At 41.6% G+C, this 18,319-nt stretch overlaps 1 protein-coding gene across 6 annotated transcripts in view; it reads left to right on the forward strand.

Annotated features, from left to right (window-relative positions):
- The window catches only part of MID1 (midline 1), a 384,302-nt gene that overhangs the window by 299,888 nt on the left and 66,095 nt on the right, over positions 1–18,319 (forward strand). The window lies entirely within an intron of this gene.

Genomic DNA, 18,319 nt, shown 5'->3' on the forward strand with positions numbered 1-18,319 from the left:
AGGAGTGGAACCAGAGCTTTATTAATTAATAACACATAGTGAATGAAAGTTTGTTTTCACGGTATATGTATCTGGAATAGAAATCATCCATGAAAGACAAATTTAAAAATAGGATTTTAAGAGCTACAATTATATTGTTTAATACTCTAATGTAGAGCAGACTTTTATAACAAATGGAATTCACATGTTCTATGTGATCAGTAACAAAAAAAAAAGAAAATTTACCAATAACAGAGTTTTATACCATGCAACGTAACTGTAACACTTTACATTTTTTAAAACAAACGAGCAGTGTTAAAAACCAAGTTCTTGTCAATTGCAGTAATGCAGGGAATTATATGGCATCATTTTTTCTTCAGCTATTTGCACAATTATTTTCTTGGCTGTCTCACTGTGCTGGATTTTTTGTTTATGGGGCTCTTCGGTTTGAAAGGAGGAATCCAAACATCTCTGCCTGGCAAAGCTTGACATCCTGAGGTTTGATAAGTGTTGCCAGGCTTCACTTTCTGAATTCCTGGAGATATATGAGAGAATGGAACAGGACAGTATGGATTAGACACATGTCAACTCTTTTCCCCCATGCACAGTTCATTTTGACCTTTACATGACCCTATATGCTCAAACAAGAGGAAACAGTTACATAATTGAAATCAGCTCAATTCAAGGAAAAAAATTATAAGTATGGAATCCAGTAAACCAAAGTAAGAACCACACTGACCTATTTCTTGTTATTATTTTGGTATTTACTAACACGTATCTTAAAAATCTATATTGGTTTTAGATATAGCTGTTTAAACAATACAAATACTGAATACTATAACAAACAACTTCTTAAAACTGAAAGATTTATGTTCTTACACAGTGTTCTTAAAGTGTGTGTGTGTTTTTGAAATCAGATTCACTCCCGAAAGCAACAAAGTCACGCTCTAAGAATGCTATCGTTAAAAATATGCTATTGTAAAAGAGCTGTATTTATACCTTGATTTTAGCAAGGCTTTTGATACCATCTCCCTCAGCATTCTTGCAAGCAAGCTGAAGAAGTATGGGTTGGATGAATGGACTGTAAGGTGGTTAGAAAGCTAGCTAGATTGTTGGGCTCAGCAGGTAGTAATCAATGGCTCAATGTCTAGCTAGTAGCCAGCATCAAGTGGATTGTCTTAGGGGCTGGTCCTGGGGCTGGTTTTGTTCAATATCTCCATTAACAATCTGGAAGACAGGATGGAGTACACCATCACCAAGGTCACAAATGACACCAACCTTGTAGGGTAGACCTAGGATTCAGAGGGCACCTATAGACATCCAGTGGGACTGCTCCAATGTGCTATAATTACAGTGTGTTGGAGCAGACTTGATTAATCAGAGCCACTCTAATTAAAGCACTCCGCCACACACACACTCCCAGAGCATGTGTATAAACATCCAGAGTGACCTAGACAAGTTGGAGGATGGGTCTAAAAGAAATCTCTTGAGGTTCAACAAGGACAAGTGCAAAGTCCTGCACTTAGGACAAAACAATCCCATGCGCCGCTACAGGCTGGGGGCTGACTGGCTGGGTAGCAGCTCTGCAGAAAAGAACCTGGGGGTTACACTGGGAGGTGCTGGAATCTCTGTCCTTAGAGGTTTCTAAGGCCCAGCTTGACAAAGCCCTGGCTGGCATGATCTAGTTGGGGATAGCCCTGCTTTGAGGGACTAGATGACCTCCTGAGGTCCCTTCTAGCTCTGATTTTCTATGATTCTATGAATATATAAAAGTATCACAAGAGGCCCCTCCTCCACTAGTGAAAGTGTAACAATGTTTGCACACCTGGGGGGGAGTTATCCTTATTGTCTGTGTATGTATATGTGTTCTATATCAAAATATGGAGTAACTCCCCTGAAATGAGTCGGTCTAATTCACTGCAATCAGTGGCATTGCTAGAGTGCATAGCTGTAATAATGCAGAGGTGAATGAAACCAATATATTATTTCAGGTTGAAATGGGTTATTTAGTTAAAGGTTCTAAATAAATATCTCCTCAGGTTTCATTTTGTATATCTTTCTGAAGTAGTATCAAAAGCATCTTTACATACTCATCACTGATTCATGGTTTTGCTGGCAGTATTTTGCCAGCCTCAGTAGCTGGGAAAACTTCAAAGGTTGTAGTAAATCAAATGAATACTTTGTCTGGAGGAAGTCTGTACAAATTGGGCATGTTACCTAAGTGGGTCAAATGAAATGTTAACATATTGTACTCAGATGAGGCTCTGTCCAACAATAATTTGATTTGCACGTATCTCTGAATCCTTAGCCTGTTCACCAAAATGAAGGAGTTCATATTTTCTTTAGACCCTAAACGGGCTAAGTGACTATGATTTACTGAAGAGTGGATAAGGCTAAGATGTTACCACCTTATTCATTAGTCCATTTTCCAACTTCTGTACTGCTCTCACCACCTGGTGTAAAGATGATCAGCAGCCCATATAAGATCAGCTCAGTTCAGTTTCCTAATTGAGATACACTGGACTGGATCTGATGAAAATGCTTAGGAGTCCTTATAAAAAGTCATTCACCAATAACTCAGAAGGCTTCATTATTCACACCTGATTTCCAGCAAAGGAATCACTGTACTTGAGTTTGAGTTTGAAATCTTGGTAGAATGTGACCTGAGGGGGCAGTAAAAGATTTTAAGCTGAAAAGATCATCAGGTTAGTGTAATCTCTACCTAATGGCACACAAGAAAATAATGCATCTAGCACAGGGGTTGGCAAAATGGCAGATCCAGACTTCATTTCCCAGCAGCCCCTGCCCTGTCACTCTGGGCTGTTTCCATGGAGACCCCAGAAGCAGTAGGGCTGCAACAGCATGGGGCTGGGGTAGGGGTGGCCAAAATGCAGCCTGTGAGCCAGATGCGGCCTGCCAAGCCATTCTATCCGGCCCGTGGGGCCCCTAAAGAATTTAGAAAATTAGTATTTATCTGCCCTGGGCTGCCTGCCATGCGGTCCTCGATGGCTTGCCAAATCTCAGTAAGCAGCCCTCTGCTCAAAATAATTGCCCACCCCTGGACTAGGGTCTCCAGCCCAAGCAGCACTGGCAGGGCTTGCGGCTGGGCAGGGAGCTGCTCCGGGGCTGAGGCTTGGATTTTACAGTGGTACATGGGCTGGAGCCAGAGCAGAGCTGCAACCCCTTGGTGCCCTGCTGTAGCTCTACCCCAGCTCTGGCCCACGCTGTCACTGCTGCAAGATCCCAGCCGCAGCCCTGGAGCAGCTCCCCACCCAGCCATAAGCCGTGTCAGCACTGCTCAGGCCAGTCTCCATGGAGACCGCTTCTGCGGTGTCCATGGAAACTGGCTGGAGTGATGTGGGCAGGGGTCCTTGGGAAATGGAGTCTGTCTTGGGCTTGATCCAACCTGCAGACCAGAGTTTGCCTGGCCCTAATTTAGCATCAGATCCAGCTGTCTTTGAGTACCCTGCTCAGACAACCAGTAACCCATCAACTGCAGCCTTCATTGTGAGCGTAGGGTGATTTTCAACTTCATACATCTGGATCTATAACTCCTCTGCTACCATGCCCCTGGTCTACCCAAGAAGGAATGTTGCACATAATAGAGAAGGAAATTTTTGGTTGGCCCTTTTCCTGCATTGTTTCTAGTGTTTAAAGAACTGCTGGTATAGAAATATGGCTTGTTCCCCACTGAAACATATGAAGTCATTCTTAGGAGACAGTAGAAAAAAAGACTTAGAAATGACACTGTTTTACATTAGCCAATATGCAAAGTTCAAAAACACATGTGCAAACATAATTTAATGCAGATTGCCTATGTGTCAAATGAAGATCTTGTATTTCTGTCTGCAGTAGGCATTTACATTGAAACCAGGGGTCTCCACCTTCTGACTGTTGGGAGCTGTGGGATCGCAGGCCTCACACTGCACAGGCTGCACATTTTCCCAGGTTGCGTGCTGTGCTGTGCTGCCCACAGCCTCCCCACACACCCCTGGGCACACCCCCCATCACCCGTTCTGCAGGTGCACATAGCCTCCCACTGTACCAACCTGGTGCCCCATGCCTTGCATGCTGCAGCTCAAGGATCCTCCCAGCCACACTGCATAGAGAATAATGCACTGTACCATGCCAACATCCTGTGCTGCACTGCATGAAGCGTCCATGGGGCCCTCTGAGCTCTCTGCCTGGGGGCTTTATCAGACCCACCTCCAAGGGCAGAGTCAGGCAGTGAAAGCTGGAGAAGGGAAGGGAAGGCTGGAGTTTCCAGTGGCATCAGCTGTTAGAGTCCCAGACTTGGAGCCTAGGGCCACATGTTAACCCCTCAGAAGCCACATGAAGCCTGAAAACTGCCCTTTGGACATTCCTGTATTGAAAACCAAGGCTAGGGAGCAAGCAGGTTGCCCATATTTGAAAGATAAAAATGGCTTAGCTGGTGCCTATTAATACTTAAGAAGATGATTAGTAGAGTGTACTGGATTTTTTTTTCTTGATGAATCCAACTTTTTTTTAATGGGAATTTGAAAGAAAGAAACCAATAGCATGTGAACATGCAGACTCCAAAGCCACAGTGCCAAATGATGAGTCATAAAGTTAGAAATGGAAACAATTATGTAACAGTCTAAGCTACAGAGTTTGAGAGAGAATTTTCTAAAGCTGAGAGAACACATGCATGTGGGGTTTAGCTTTGGGCCCATCTCTAGAAAAGACCTACGGTCAGTTTTCTTACCAATGTTAGATTGTTTATGGCAGGGCATTTTATAGTGCTGTCTCTCTTTTGGTTTTAAATGTCCTGAATGACTAGATGTTCATTTTTTCCTCCAGTATTATGGAGAAGTATTATTATCACAGTATTTTTACTCTTACTGTTCAGAGGTTTTCCTAGATACATTTTTTGAAATGTTAAGCTAGTTAGAGCAGATAATTGACAAAAAAAAAAATACAATGATCAAAAGTCAAACATGAGCCAAACAGAACTGACATTAGTTTACATTACAAATGTGTTTTATTATAATAGCAATGTAGTGAAAAATAGCTCCAGACAAGCACATTTTTATATTCATTCTTGTTAAATAGCCTCATGGGTTTACTCACAATAATAAAGTTAACTGTGTTTGTAAGGCTGGAATTCAGTCGGGTTCATAAGTCTGGATAAATTTAAAAGTCTTGATAATTCAGTATATTTTTCTAGTTGTTTATCATTTTAGCAAGATTCTCTACTGTGATAACATGTAGTAACAGATAAATTAGGGACCTGAATTATAAATTCAGACTTGAAGACCCTTGATTTTTTTAGTGGTGGTTGAGGTTAAAATCTGGATGTCATCCTAAATGAAATCTTGAACTTGGGCCATATATGAACCAAACAAGAACCCTTTATGTGAGCATCACTGAGATATAAAAATGTTAAATGTCAGCTCCAAACCAGGATGAGAACTTTGCAACATAAGCTTATCTTTCTAGTATAACCCGATCTCACCACCACCAAATGCCACAGGCAGTACTGATGATCTCTCCAACAGCCCATCATAAATATGAAATTGTAATGAGTATTTAACATTATTCTTGTACCCATAACTGCTTGTAAGACAAAAAGACACTAATAATAATTCTGTAGTAAGCATTTGAGTCAACTGTGACTATTTTCTTAATGAGGTACCAGATTGAAACTGAGACTGTTCAACCCTATGTTGAATCTATGCTGTATAAATTAAATCATAGGCTAAGCAAGCTAAGTAATGAAAAATGATAGTCTCGTATTAGATTTTTTGAAAGAAAAGTTAAGGCCTGGATTCATGCCTAAATTTGAGCAAGTGAATATTACCCATTTACTTGTCCACATTTCTTCAACAAAACCTTTCAAACTACACTACAGATTTTCCTGTGAATTAAATAAAGAGTAGAGAAAATTAAAACAAAATTGAAGCTGCTGAGGTATGGATAATGTTCCAAAAATGAGCACTGAATAAGGTGCTGACATGGAATATACTAATTTTCCAGGTGATGGCCTATCACACCTGGAGCCTATTCGGGGGAAAGTCAAAGAGAAAACTCTCTCCGACTTATGTGGTGCAAGATCTAGACATAGGGCCAATATAGTTGGAAAGTCATTTCTCAGCTCTCCGATGATGTGCTAGACAGGGGTTCTGTACCCTGACACACCAAAACCCAAGGGCATTGACTAAGTTGTACTCTGACTCAGGGAATTTAGGCGCCTATGAGTCCATCAAGTGGATCCAAAGCAGCAAGTTGGTTAATACTCAGCAGAGGAAAGTTTATCAGGGCTACCTGGCTGGACTCATTTGAGTCCAGTCTTTTCTCTCGCCCAGGCAGGGGGTCGGACTTGAAGGTCCCTTCCGACTCTACTTCTATGATTCTATGAAAGACCCATTGGTCCAAACTCCAATAAGAAGCAATTCACTGCATTCTTTGCTTCTTTTTTCATTTCTAGTCAGGTTCAGCTTCTTCTTTAATTCTTCATACTCATCATGCTTATTTACTTTTTATATACACCCACAAGATCAAAGTAGCTTGCCAAAACTCAGTAATATGTACTGACTGATTAAAAACGGATTTTTCTATGAAATATTCCATAAAGTAAAATATACATTTTTAATTTGGATAGCTTGATGTTTGTAGAAGCCAGGATTTTAAAAGAATTGTATCAACTGTGGATTTTTTAGACAAGCTTTTACCTTTCTTTTCCAATAACTGTCTCCTATTATTAGCCATTGTAAAGTTCAGAATTTAAATTTTGGAATGCTTCTCCTAATATCTTACTTATGCAAGATAAGACTCTACATCTCAAAAGTACAGGCTCTTTGAGATTCCTGGAATGCCAATTTTATCAGTTTTTTGGAGGAATACAAGAAATATAGTGTGACCAGCCTTCCGCTGAGTATTTTAAACTTTAAGTTCCAGTTTCAGTAGCTGTAAACACATATGGATCAAAAATCGAATGTGACCGGGGCCAAAAAGAAATCAACCCCTTAACAACAAATCTCAAAAAGTTCAAATTTTAGCAAAAGCTTTTTACCAGTTCTTAATTTATCCAAACCACTTTTCAATCTCTTTTTAATGATTGGTAAAAAGTAACTATTATTTAATCCAAAATCTCAACCACCCACATTGCCTAAAATATTTGAGGTCTGATTTTAAATCAGAATTTCATGACATTTGTACACTTTAAGTAACACATTGTTCTACAACAGAATTATCACGCTGCAAGAAGATAAATAGCTTTTTATATGAAGCTTTCATACCAAGTATTATAGCTGGATCTCTTCTTTTGCCCTTTTAACAATTGTAAAGGAACTTTGAAGATAACTAGCATGGATCCCTCGGGTCTGTGATCATATTTACTATTGAAAAGGGCACAATTCCATAAAGGTCACTTATCACTAGATCATCTTAATAGAAAATTTTGCAGAAGACTATATCTCTTTTTTCGTAATTATTAAAATGTTCTTTTGCTCTAAGTCTTTACCTGAATGTCTACCCCAATAATTAGTACTTGATTAAACAATTCAGCCAGGCAGAATTATTACATTTCTTTTTCTTCTTTAATTATATTGTATCTGGAATTTATTCCAGTCGTCTTCCACAGTCTGGGTGCATCTACAAGTACATCCAGATGAGTGCGGATGTTTGTTTCCCTGGGGACAAGTAGCAGCGACACACCTTGTGCAGCTGCTACTTGTCCCTAGGAAATGCCCATACCATGCACACTCTGGAGCATGACAGGTTACCCCAGGTGGAGTAGGAGAGGCTGGGGCCAGCAACTATGCTAGCCCCAGCAGCCTTACCTGGGCTCTTGGGGGCATCCTGGGGTTGCAGCAGCAGCAGGAAGCCTGGCCAGCAACCGTAGCATGGATCTGGTTTTGGGCAGCATACGGTGTCTCCATGTCTGCCACCCCATTTTTTTTTTGGCATGGGATTTCTTGACCCTGGGATTTTTTTTCTCCCAAGCAGCACGGGGAGTGCCTACATGTGCAGTGTGTAGTACCACAGACGGGTCACATGTGGTATGGTACCACATACTGCATGCCTGCACTCATCTGGATGCAGCCTACACATGCAATTAGCACAGAGCAATAAACTCTCGTGCATGTCACATTGGAGTTTATTGCTGCTAGGCAATGTATTTACAACTGCACCCAGGACCACAGCACATTGACCTGGGTCAGAACAGCCCCAACTGGCAGAGGGCTCAGGGGTCAGCCTGTCAGCCCTGGGCTCCTCCAATTTAGGTCAAGGTGATGCGGAGAGGCTGGCTAGGACACAAGGATGCTTCAGTGCTGCAGCTGGCAGCCCCCGCATTGAAGCCCCCTCATGCCCCAGCCTGTGCTGTCAGCATCTACATTTGCACTGCTGACCACTAAAGTCCACCTTAGGATACCACTTGTGTTTAGAAGTACTAACCTATGGCTGAGTTAATTAGCTTCCTGCAGCCTAATAGGGCCACACATGTAGATGTTGAGACTTTACTGCTTAGCTTATTAAGCTTCCTGATAAACGTCCTATGTAGATGTACCCTATTTTGTTATAAGGGGATTTTTTATGCTGTGGGGAAAGAAGTGAAGCATAGAAACTGCAAGAGAAACAAGACCAGGACAAGGAACATCTCAAAAACATTTTGCCTCACCAGTGGTATGTATACTAGTCAAACAACAGGCATGTACCTGCATTTCAGGGGCAACCGGTAAGAAGAACCAAGTGGAAGCATTGTGCAGGGAGATGGTACATATTTCTTTTCAGGGAAAGGAAGGAGGAACTTTGATTACTCAGCTGCGTGTCATGAAACAGGTAGATCTGAAATGCCGTGTTGCTCATGATTTTTTGGTAAAGTTTAACAAGAAAATCAGCAGCATCTTTATGAACTGTAGAAACAGGTCAAATTTAGTTTAGATCATATAAATTGTATTGCCTTCAAAAGCTGTTCTCTCATATTGCATGTATAATGAAAAACAGTGCTAACTTATTCATTCACTGTTTTTCTTTGAATTTCTCCTTGCAGTATGCTGTCATCACTTGTGCCATAGAACTCAATTCCCAGAAGCAGTAGTTTCCCTGTAGTTATTATTTCCACTACAGAGCATGCAGAGTGGTGTTTGAGCTCAGTGCATTTGGGACTTGAACTCAGTCATACCTATTAATAGAAAATGTTACCATTTGAGGGGTTCAAGGCTGGCTGGAGAACTGTAAGGGTCTTCTTCAATTGAATTACACTGCATCACAATTAGCTTCAATTCTTCCATATGTATCTGGTATTCTGACATGTCCATTTAAAAGAACAAAACACCACAGGGAGTGCATTAAAATCAAATACTCTCAAAACCTATGTCTGTATTTGCTATTCTGCATGTCTTTCAAAAGTGAAGAACAACTTTTTCTAATGGATTGGGCATTGGCCCTGGAACCAGGGGCCAAATGTCTTAGGGCATGTCTATATAGCAATATGTAGAGGTAATTGTAATATGGGCTGGAATCCCTATGCTCGCTTAATCTAGTTAGCATGGGTGACAATAGCAGTGCAGACATGATGGCATGGACTTTAGCTTCTGTGTGCCCAAGGTGCATGGGGTACATGCTAAAGACCATTCCATTACCATTTTAACCCATAGTAACTAGATTAAACTGGCATGGAAATGCTAGCACATACTACAATCACACTTTTATTTGTCTGTGTAGACAAACCATTAGGGTGCATACACTTGTCTGTCACACCTTGTCTATGGAAACTGGAGTAAATAACTCAGGGTGGGGAAAAGGTGGGTGGGATCATGGTGGGGCTAGCAAATCCTGGGGTGGGGAGGGTTTGGCAGGATCAGGGGGCTGGCGGGTCCACAGGGGGCAGGTGTTGTCCATCAAGGGGTGAGGGAGTAGGGCAGCTAAAAATAGTCCAGTCTGGATCAAGGGGGGTAAGAGCACAGGGGGCGCATGGCTGCTCTTCCTCAGGTGTACTAACTTCACTTGGGCTTGCCATTTTTTGCCCAATTTAACCTCCCTGAATGCCTGTATGATTAGGCATTTAGATCTACCTCAGTAACTCATGTTACTATAAACCCTTAGGCACTGGTTTATAGCTGCTAATTTTAGTCACTGAATTGCAAAAAATGGGACTCCTAAACTTTTTTTGTGTTGCCAGTCTGCAAAAAGGATATATGATGATACCTATTTAATTCACATGACCCTTGGAAGGTTAAGTATTTACTAGGTGCCTATTACCCAAAAGATTGTCTAAATCTCTCCTGAGCTTCCAGTTGGTACAAAAAAATATCACCCCCAAAAACCCTTGCCTCTTACTAGGGCTAAGTTGTTGTTGTCCTGGGACTCCCAGTATTCTTTACTTATACCAGCAGATGGTCTCAAAACACCACGCTGCATAGTCATTTTACCTCACCCTTGTGTGATTCCTGCATAGCAGCATAGGAATTGTGAATTGATGCCAAAGTCTATGAAGGACTTTGATCATGCATTGGTCTATATGAGTTGTAAGGAATGTTGTTATTACAAACTGCTTTTCTGCACTGTTTGAGTCATAGCAAGTGCCACAATGTTCATCAAAGTGTTCCTGGAACTTCTCAAAGAGTAAATGAAAGCAATGTATACATCCCTAAAATGGAGGGAGCTCTTGATTATTTATTATGGGAAAAAAGATGTAAGTTCACTGCTGACAGCAGATATATTCCTGAAAAGACAAGAAAAAAAGTCTTACGTTACCCAAATCTCTGCAGCTTTTACTGCAGCTGGCTGATTTATATTTTTTTCTCTTTAGCCCTTTGAACAGGAAGGCTTTCTAGTGGAAGAAGATGTTTTTAGGAAGAAAAGTTCTGGGAAATATTTTCATTGTTATCATTGGTGGAATAAATTTCAGTGCTCAGTGTCTTAGGAATGCCAGTGGTAGCTATTAAGTCAATATTAGCACTAGTCTGCATTCTGCTTTGAATATTTAAAATCTCATACTTCCATTTCGACAAAATTACCATCCATTTATTAGCTTAGGACAATCCACATCTGCAAGACTAGGAGGGAAGCATCCAATACATTGAAGAAAAGAATGTTTCCTTTCCCCTTGTACATGATATGCTTTGCCTTAGACCACTGATTTGGCAAGGAGTACAGGTTCACATTTGCTTTTCATAGATTGATGGATTTAAAGGCCAGAAGGGTCATTATGGCCATTTAAAGGCCATTTTGATTATGATCTCCTGCTCTACTACAGGGACACAATACCCACCCCAATTTTTCCTATATGAAGCCTATAACTTCTTTATAAGGTAGGAACTGGGTGGATCTACATGAGATATTTACTGAAGAGCTGCCTAATTAGTTCTGCAGTAAACATCTCAGTGTCTACCCATGCAGCCCTATTAGGATACAGTAAACTAATAAATTCAGCCACAGGTTAGTACTTATAGATATAAGTATTACTCTGCAGCAGAGTTTTGTAGTGAGTAGCAATGCACGTGTAGATGCTGATGGGGCTGGCTGGGGCATGAGGGTGCTTCAGTGCAGGGGGCTATCTCATGGTTAACCCTGCACTGGAGTGTTCTCATGCCCTAGCCAGCCCCTCTGCAACACATGGATCTGGGTCAGAGCAGCCCGGGGCTGGCAGGCTGATCCCAAGGCCCCTCCCAGATGGGATTGCTCCGACCCAGCTCAAGGTGCTGTGGTCCTGGGTGCCCAATTGTGGTCCAGGAACAATAAACTCTGGCACAATATGCACTGGAATTTATTGCTTTAAATTAATTGCATGAGTAGAGGCATTAAATATAGCTTATCCTCATAAAAATATCTCAGCTCTGTTTCGTCATACAATCTTCCTACATCAGGGGTGAGCAATTATTTGGGCCTGAGAGCCTGTCACTAGCTGGACCCAGCCCCTTCCACTCCCTCCACTCAAGAACTCACTAAAACTCCTTATGAGGCTTTGGTTAGGCAGAAGAGCAATGTTTAGGAACAGGACAAGTGCAATCTGCTCCCTTCAACCACTATCCTGTGGGAGGGGTGTGTGTGGGGTACATGGGGGTGGGGGGACATGTGTATGTGTATATTGAGGAATCTGCCAAGGAACCAGCTAGGGGTGAAGGGAGGAAGGTGGAGACATGCACAGCCGAGCTCGCCTGGTCTACTGCTGCCCATGCAGCACTCTGCATGCGGCTGAGCCCTTCCCAGGACAGCCACCTGTGCCTGCTGGCCCCAGCCCCAGCCCCAGCCCTGGCTAAAGCCAGTGCACAGCTTCTGGTGGGACTGTTCCCAGTGCAGCTTCAGCCAGTTGGGTGTTGCTTTGCTCTCCACACCAACAGCAGCAGGAGCTGCCTAGCTGAAGCTCCTGTCCCAAAGCACTCCGAGTGCCACTGCACGTGGGGAGTAGGGGTGGGGGTAGAGCTTCAGCCAGGTGGCTCCTGCCCCAGCATGTGAGTATCTGACTTCATCCCCTGGCTGCCTTCCACCCACTCTGCCTGCCTGCAGAAGTGGGTTGAAGACAGCCAGGAGCTGGAGCCAAAGCCTCACATGCTGGGGCAGGACCACATGGCTGTAGGAGCCACAAGCTGGAGCCAGAGCCCCACATGCTGGAGCAAGAGCCACAAGCTCCTCCCCTGCCTGTGCTCAGTCCCCAGCCAGTGCACACAGCTTGGTATGGCTGGAGCCGGCTGGGTGCTGCTCTGTTCCCCTCGCCTGCAGTGGCAGCTCCTCTTCCTGCTCCTGCTACATTGCTCCAGGCAGGCAGGGGGGAAGCTTCAGTTAGGAGGACCTCCTACTGGAGGAAAGGGGGGGCAGAGAACCAATGGGAACAGCCCTGTCAGATGTTGCATGCTGGCCGGGGCATGGGCCAGTGGATTCTGGCAAGAGCATTGGGCTGCCCCAGCAGGTTGGTCTGATCCCACGTGGAGTGCCACAGGGGCAGCCACAGGCCGCATCCAGTTAGATGGCAGGTCAGATTTGGCCCACAGGCCAGATTTTGTCCACCCCTGCTCTACATTGTTTCAATGTCTGCTTCCTCTCTGAATCTGAATGTGTTGCTTCTCATTCCAACTACATTCCAACTTGATTGGATCAAAATGCATCAATCTCCTCCACAGCATGGCCTTAAAGCATGCTGTGCTTCTCTGCACAGGCTGCTTTTCTGAACCAAAAGCAGTGTAGTCATGTCAACTTCTGTGTAATAGTGCCAGTTACCCTGACCCGCATTAGACCACCTATGGGCTGGACTTGGTCGCACTGCTTTTAGGTTAGGAGAAGACCGATGAAAAGCAGTACTGCGATTTTAATGCAGCACTATCAGGTCTGGTAAGCTCACTGTGTAGACATGGCCTCAGTCAACTTGATTACATCACTCTTGGCCACTGACACAATCAATGCAACTGTAGTGTTGATTAAACCTACCTGTATCCCAAGAACTGTTTTAAGTGAGTCCTTTGTGTTTTAGGTAGTAGTTTGTTAGTGTTGCCATTGAAGTAATCTTAAGCAGACTTTGAAGTCAGAACCTCATTTAGATAAATAAAAAACATTTCCACCATTCTGGGTGGCTTTGTTTGTTTGGTTTGAGTGAACATTTTGAAAGGCATGAATGTCTTGGCAGAAGGGCCAGAAACCTAATTATTTTTCAAAATAAACATACGTATTTTGGATGATATATTATGCCTGTGAACAAAAAGTAAGAAGGCGTTTTCCTGTAATTACAAATAATGCATCCAAGATCATGCTGCTATTTGATATGCATAGTCACACAGGACCAAATCCAAAAGAGAGTTTTGGCATGGTGATGCTGAATATTCCTACATGTAACTTTCAGTTAAAACTTTATTGCCCCTAAATTACTTAAATGGTGTATATGGTATGTACTTAAACAGTGAGAGCGGGGCACCTAAGTGTGGGAGAATGCCAAAGAAAGCCAATAGGAAATGGTGAAGATGGGAAGAGTATATGTGAGATCCTGTCTTTCTTTTGGACTCAGGTGCCTTCTTGCAATCCCATTTTAGGCACCGATGTGAAACTAGAATTCAAAGTCTGAAGCTCTCATGTAGGCTTAGTCTTATGTTGTCTCTTCACATACTAGCAACTGGATCATTATATTTTTTAAGAAACAGAAGTCAATGGTGGTATTGATGCATCATGCTGGATCATTATATTCTTTAAGAAACAGAGGTCAGTGGTGGTATTGATGCATCATAGCTTAGTGGTTAGAACACATACTCAGGAAAAGGAAAACCTGTGTGCTAGACCCTTGTCAGCTTCAAACCACATTTTCCTTTCCCCAAGAGAGTGCCCTAATCACCAGGGTGTGGGCTAAGATGGTCTGAGAAGATTTGCTAGCCTTATTGCTAGAGCTAGGATACCATGCAGGATGGAATGTAAGAGCCATGAACCTGAAGAGAAAACAAGAAAGACAGAGCCAAAGTCTGTAACACAGTGGAGAAGGCATTGTCTTGGAATAAAGGAGGTGTCTGGTGTTCTTGTCTCTGTTTCCATCCCAGTTTCTACATTTCAATCAATGATTTCATGTAAGATACATAAGCACACCCAGAAGCAAAGTCTGGAACGTCAGGCTCCCTGCCTACAGCCTATGAATATGGCCCACAAGTTTCTAGCACCAACTGTTGTATCAGTTAACAAAAAGTGTTACATTCTTGTCTTCATGAATTTCTCATTTAACTTCTAGGTGTATAAAATAAAAATTCATATTAGAATTTTATTTAAAATGCAGCTTAGGCAGATCTATAAAGACAGAAATGTGTCTGGTACATTAAGGCATTTAACGATTATAGTGTAATGTCTGCAGATCTGGTTAGAAGTGGAATACAGGAATGCTTTACTAGACTGTAAGTTAAAAACATATGCTGTTACACCAATAGCTAGCTCCACATTTACAGCATCTTTGTCTTTATGTGTGTAAGATTTGGGGGGATTATTGAGGAACCACTTGAGACATATCCATATTTGCCTGTGTATTTTGATGTTGACTGAATAGGAAAGTCACTCTCCAATACAAGATCTAAGGTCTTTCTAAGCCAGCAGTGCCAGTGCAATTAGGATGTGTCAGTGTCTGTAGACAATGGAACACAGGGAATGATGTGGCTAGCAATGTCTCTAATGAGCTTTGCCTCCCTAGACTAAAAAAAATTTACTGCTGAGTTGACCAGAGGTGGCCTTTGCCACAAATCCAGGGTAGAGCTTGAACTCATGCCTGCCACCACACACCTTACCCCACAAAATAGGTTAGTATACTTTTAGCCAGGAATTGCAATAGCTTAGGTAAGTTTCTGTGTAAACCACAGAAAAATACCGGCTATTTAAATGGTTGTGGCCTGAATGTCATGCTCTTGCAGGCTACTAAGATTTTTAAAAATATGCCAGCTTGGTGAACATTTCTCTTAATCATACATATGCCCAAAGTGTGAGTGTCAGCTGTGTCAAATAATGACCTTTGAGTGGGCTTGCCATGTAGAATTTACATTTCCCGGTGCACTTTTTTAATGGATTGCTAAAGATTCCCCAGGGATAGAGCTGCAGAAGGTATTTTCATAGCCATATCATGATATCTGCAACTTTCATGGGTGACAGCAGAAAGCCAGAATAATCGGCCTTGTATGCCTCATCAAACCACTTGGAGGAGCTGTATACATAGGACTATGGAAATCTTGTATTGTCTGTGATTATACAACAGTTGAGTGGTCCATCAGTGTTTTTCGCATCATTTTTGGTAATAAGGTTGCTTCTAAATATTGCATTATGTATGGTTCAGCAGTGAAATACACTTGACCTTTATGTACTTTTAGCAACATACAAGAGTGAATCAGAAACAGCAAGACAGCATGGATACAGAAGGAGTGCTTTAAGATCTGAGCTTTACAAAAACAATATGGAAAAAGAAGGTAGTGTCAACACAAAGGAAAACAAAGCACCAAGAAGATAAGGGCAGGGGGAAAACAGTCAAATGAATTAATGTTAGCCAAGGGGTATATAACAAATATATCAGGGGAAAAGTAGACATGATGGAGAAAAAAGAGTTCACTGAAGTTAATTAATAAAGAGGAGCAAGGATGAAATTAATGATTCTGACATCTGAGGCCTTTGTACACACCACAAAATTGGCCTTTAAAGCGGCTTAAATGCCCTTTTGCACTGCTTTAATGGCATCGCTGTATGCACGTTCAGCAGCGTATTCGATTTTAATGGCGTTGCTGTTTGCATTCTCAGCAGTGTATTCTGCTTTAAATGATTTTGGTAGATAGCAAGATAAAACACATCCGAGGTACAGGAGTGCACAGGGCACTGGAAACCAATGTGCTCAGGGCTTCACGAGCCCCGCACAGCTCAGGGGCTGTGGGAACCAGTGGCAGTCCATGCAGGCAGGCTCCACTGAAGAACAAGAAAAAAAAGCGGAGAGACTGATCTTTCTTTTTCTTCTCCCTGGAGCCTGCCTACCTGCCCAACCTATGCAGGGGGCATGGTGCTTCCCTCCTCAGCTTTGTGGGGGGCAGTGCTTCCCTCCATGGCTGTGGTGCCCCCTGGGACTGACCGGGCTGGGTGCCAGTGGGTGGGTGTCACCGCCCCCCGCCCCGCACAGCTCAGGGACCGCTTGGCCTGCCAGCAGCTCATCCCCGTCCCCGTCCCCCCCCCGCCACCGAAGAGGCAGGCAAGGATCAGGCCTCCACCCTTGTGTACACATCATGAGGCCTTAGTTCAGTTTAATTCTCCTTAAATTGAAGCAGTATTTTTAAAAATCCACTGTTTCAATTTAGGGAGAACTAAACTGAATTAAACCCCACCATTGAGTGTACAAGCAGCCTGAGATCCTGTATTCCCATCAATAAGAAAAAAGACAGCACCCAATTCTGACTTTGCACTTTATCATTCTTTTCACTGGGACTGCTTGCCGAATAAAATAGAATTAGAAAGGAGAGAAGGACAGTTTCTTATTCATATTAAGAAAGAGAATGATATTGCAAATATTTAAATAGGTGAGTAACTTTATTCATATAACCAGTCCCAGTCTAATGAGATTTAGGTGTGTAAAGCGATTTGTGTGCATGAGGGTTTACAAGATATACAAGTAAGGGCCAATTCAAATCTCATCAAAGCTGCATTGGCTTCTTAATAAATAAGGGACCCTATAAATATATACATATATATCTTTTTTTTTTTAGTAAGGGCCAGATCCAAAACCCATGTTAAAATGATCTATTATATATAAACTTGATAAAAAACAGATAAGCAAATTCTTAAAGAATCTGAACATAACTGTTGACAATCAACATACTAAAGTGTACAGGAAAATAGCTATTGACTATCATGCACAGTTCATTTTGAAAAATCATGAATAATTACATAGTTATCAAAAGGGTGGAGGAAAATAAATTATGAAAGGGTCTCAAAAAGGATCTTGTGCAAAATTAAAACAGGACTCCATATTACTGATCCAAAATAGTTGGACATCATCCTAAATAGTCAGGTCCACAGAAATTATGCAATTTAAAATAAATATGAATTAATTTTTATTTTCTGTTATTTGAGCCTTTAGACAGTGAGGCATAGATTTCTCCACAACCAGGGCAGTGAGAAACATCATTTGCCTTTATAGTAAAAAAATCTAGGACTCCCTAATACTCACTTGCTTCCAGGAGCAAAGACTTTAAATAATACATCCTCCATTGGTAAAACTCAATTCTGCAATCAATATGTTAACAGAGCCACAATCAGTGATTTTCACAGGATCATATTGTGTATTTCATATTTCGATTTTTATAAAGCATCCAATACTGTTTTCCTAAAAACCAAGTGGAAAAGTAAGGGATGATAATTCATTTTCAAATTTATGAGTATTTTTGTTTAAAATGAATGTGAAATATGCTGTACTGAATCTTTGTGTTTAGCTGGTATCAAATACTTATAGTAAAAAAATAAAAACCCTCTGGTTTGCAGTAAAATTTTAAGAAGCATATGCCTAAATGCCTAATCTGAAAAAGTTCTACCAGATATGTGGAAACATACTCCAACATACACACATTCCAAAGCTAAAAAACTAAGAGGTTTTTAAGATAACTGAAACTCAAGAGGGTGGCAGGATAGTGGAGGATTTAGTTCAGATCAAACCAAAACCAATTTTGTTTGTTTCATGGAAACGGGAAAAATAAATAAAAATAATGTTGGGTCAATCTATAATTCTACATTCAACCCAAAATAAATATTTTATTTTGAGGTGATATATCTCTTGTTAACTATTTTCCTTTTAAAATTGCTATATTAATATGAACAATTAAAAGATTAGTTTTGAAATATTTTAAATATCTGAAATGATGCTTTACTTTTTAAATATTTTGAAATTAAATGTTTCATA

Source organism: Crocodylus porosus, unplaced genomic scaffold (genome assembly GCF_001723895.1).
Source record: "Crocodylus porosus isolate Cpor-Errol unplaced genomic scaffold, CroPor_comp1, whole genome shotgun sequence".
NCBI lineage: Eukaryota > Metazoa > Chordata > Crocodylia > Crocodylidae > Crocodylus > Crocodylus porosus.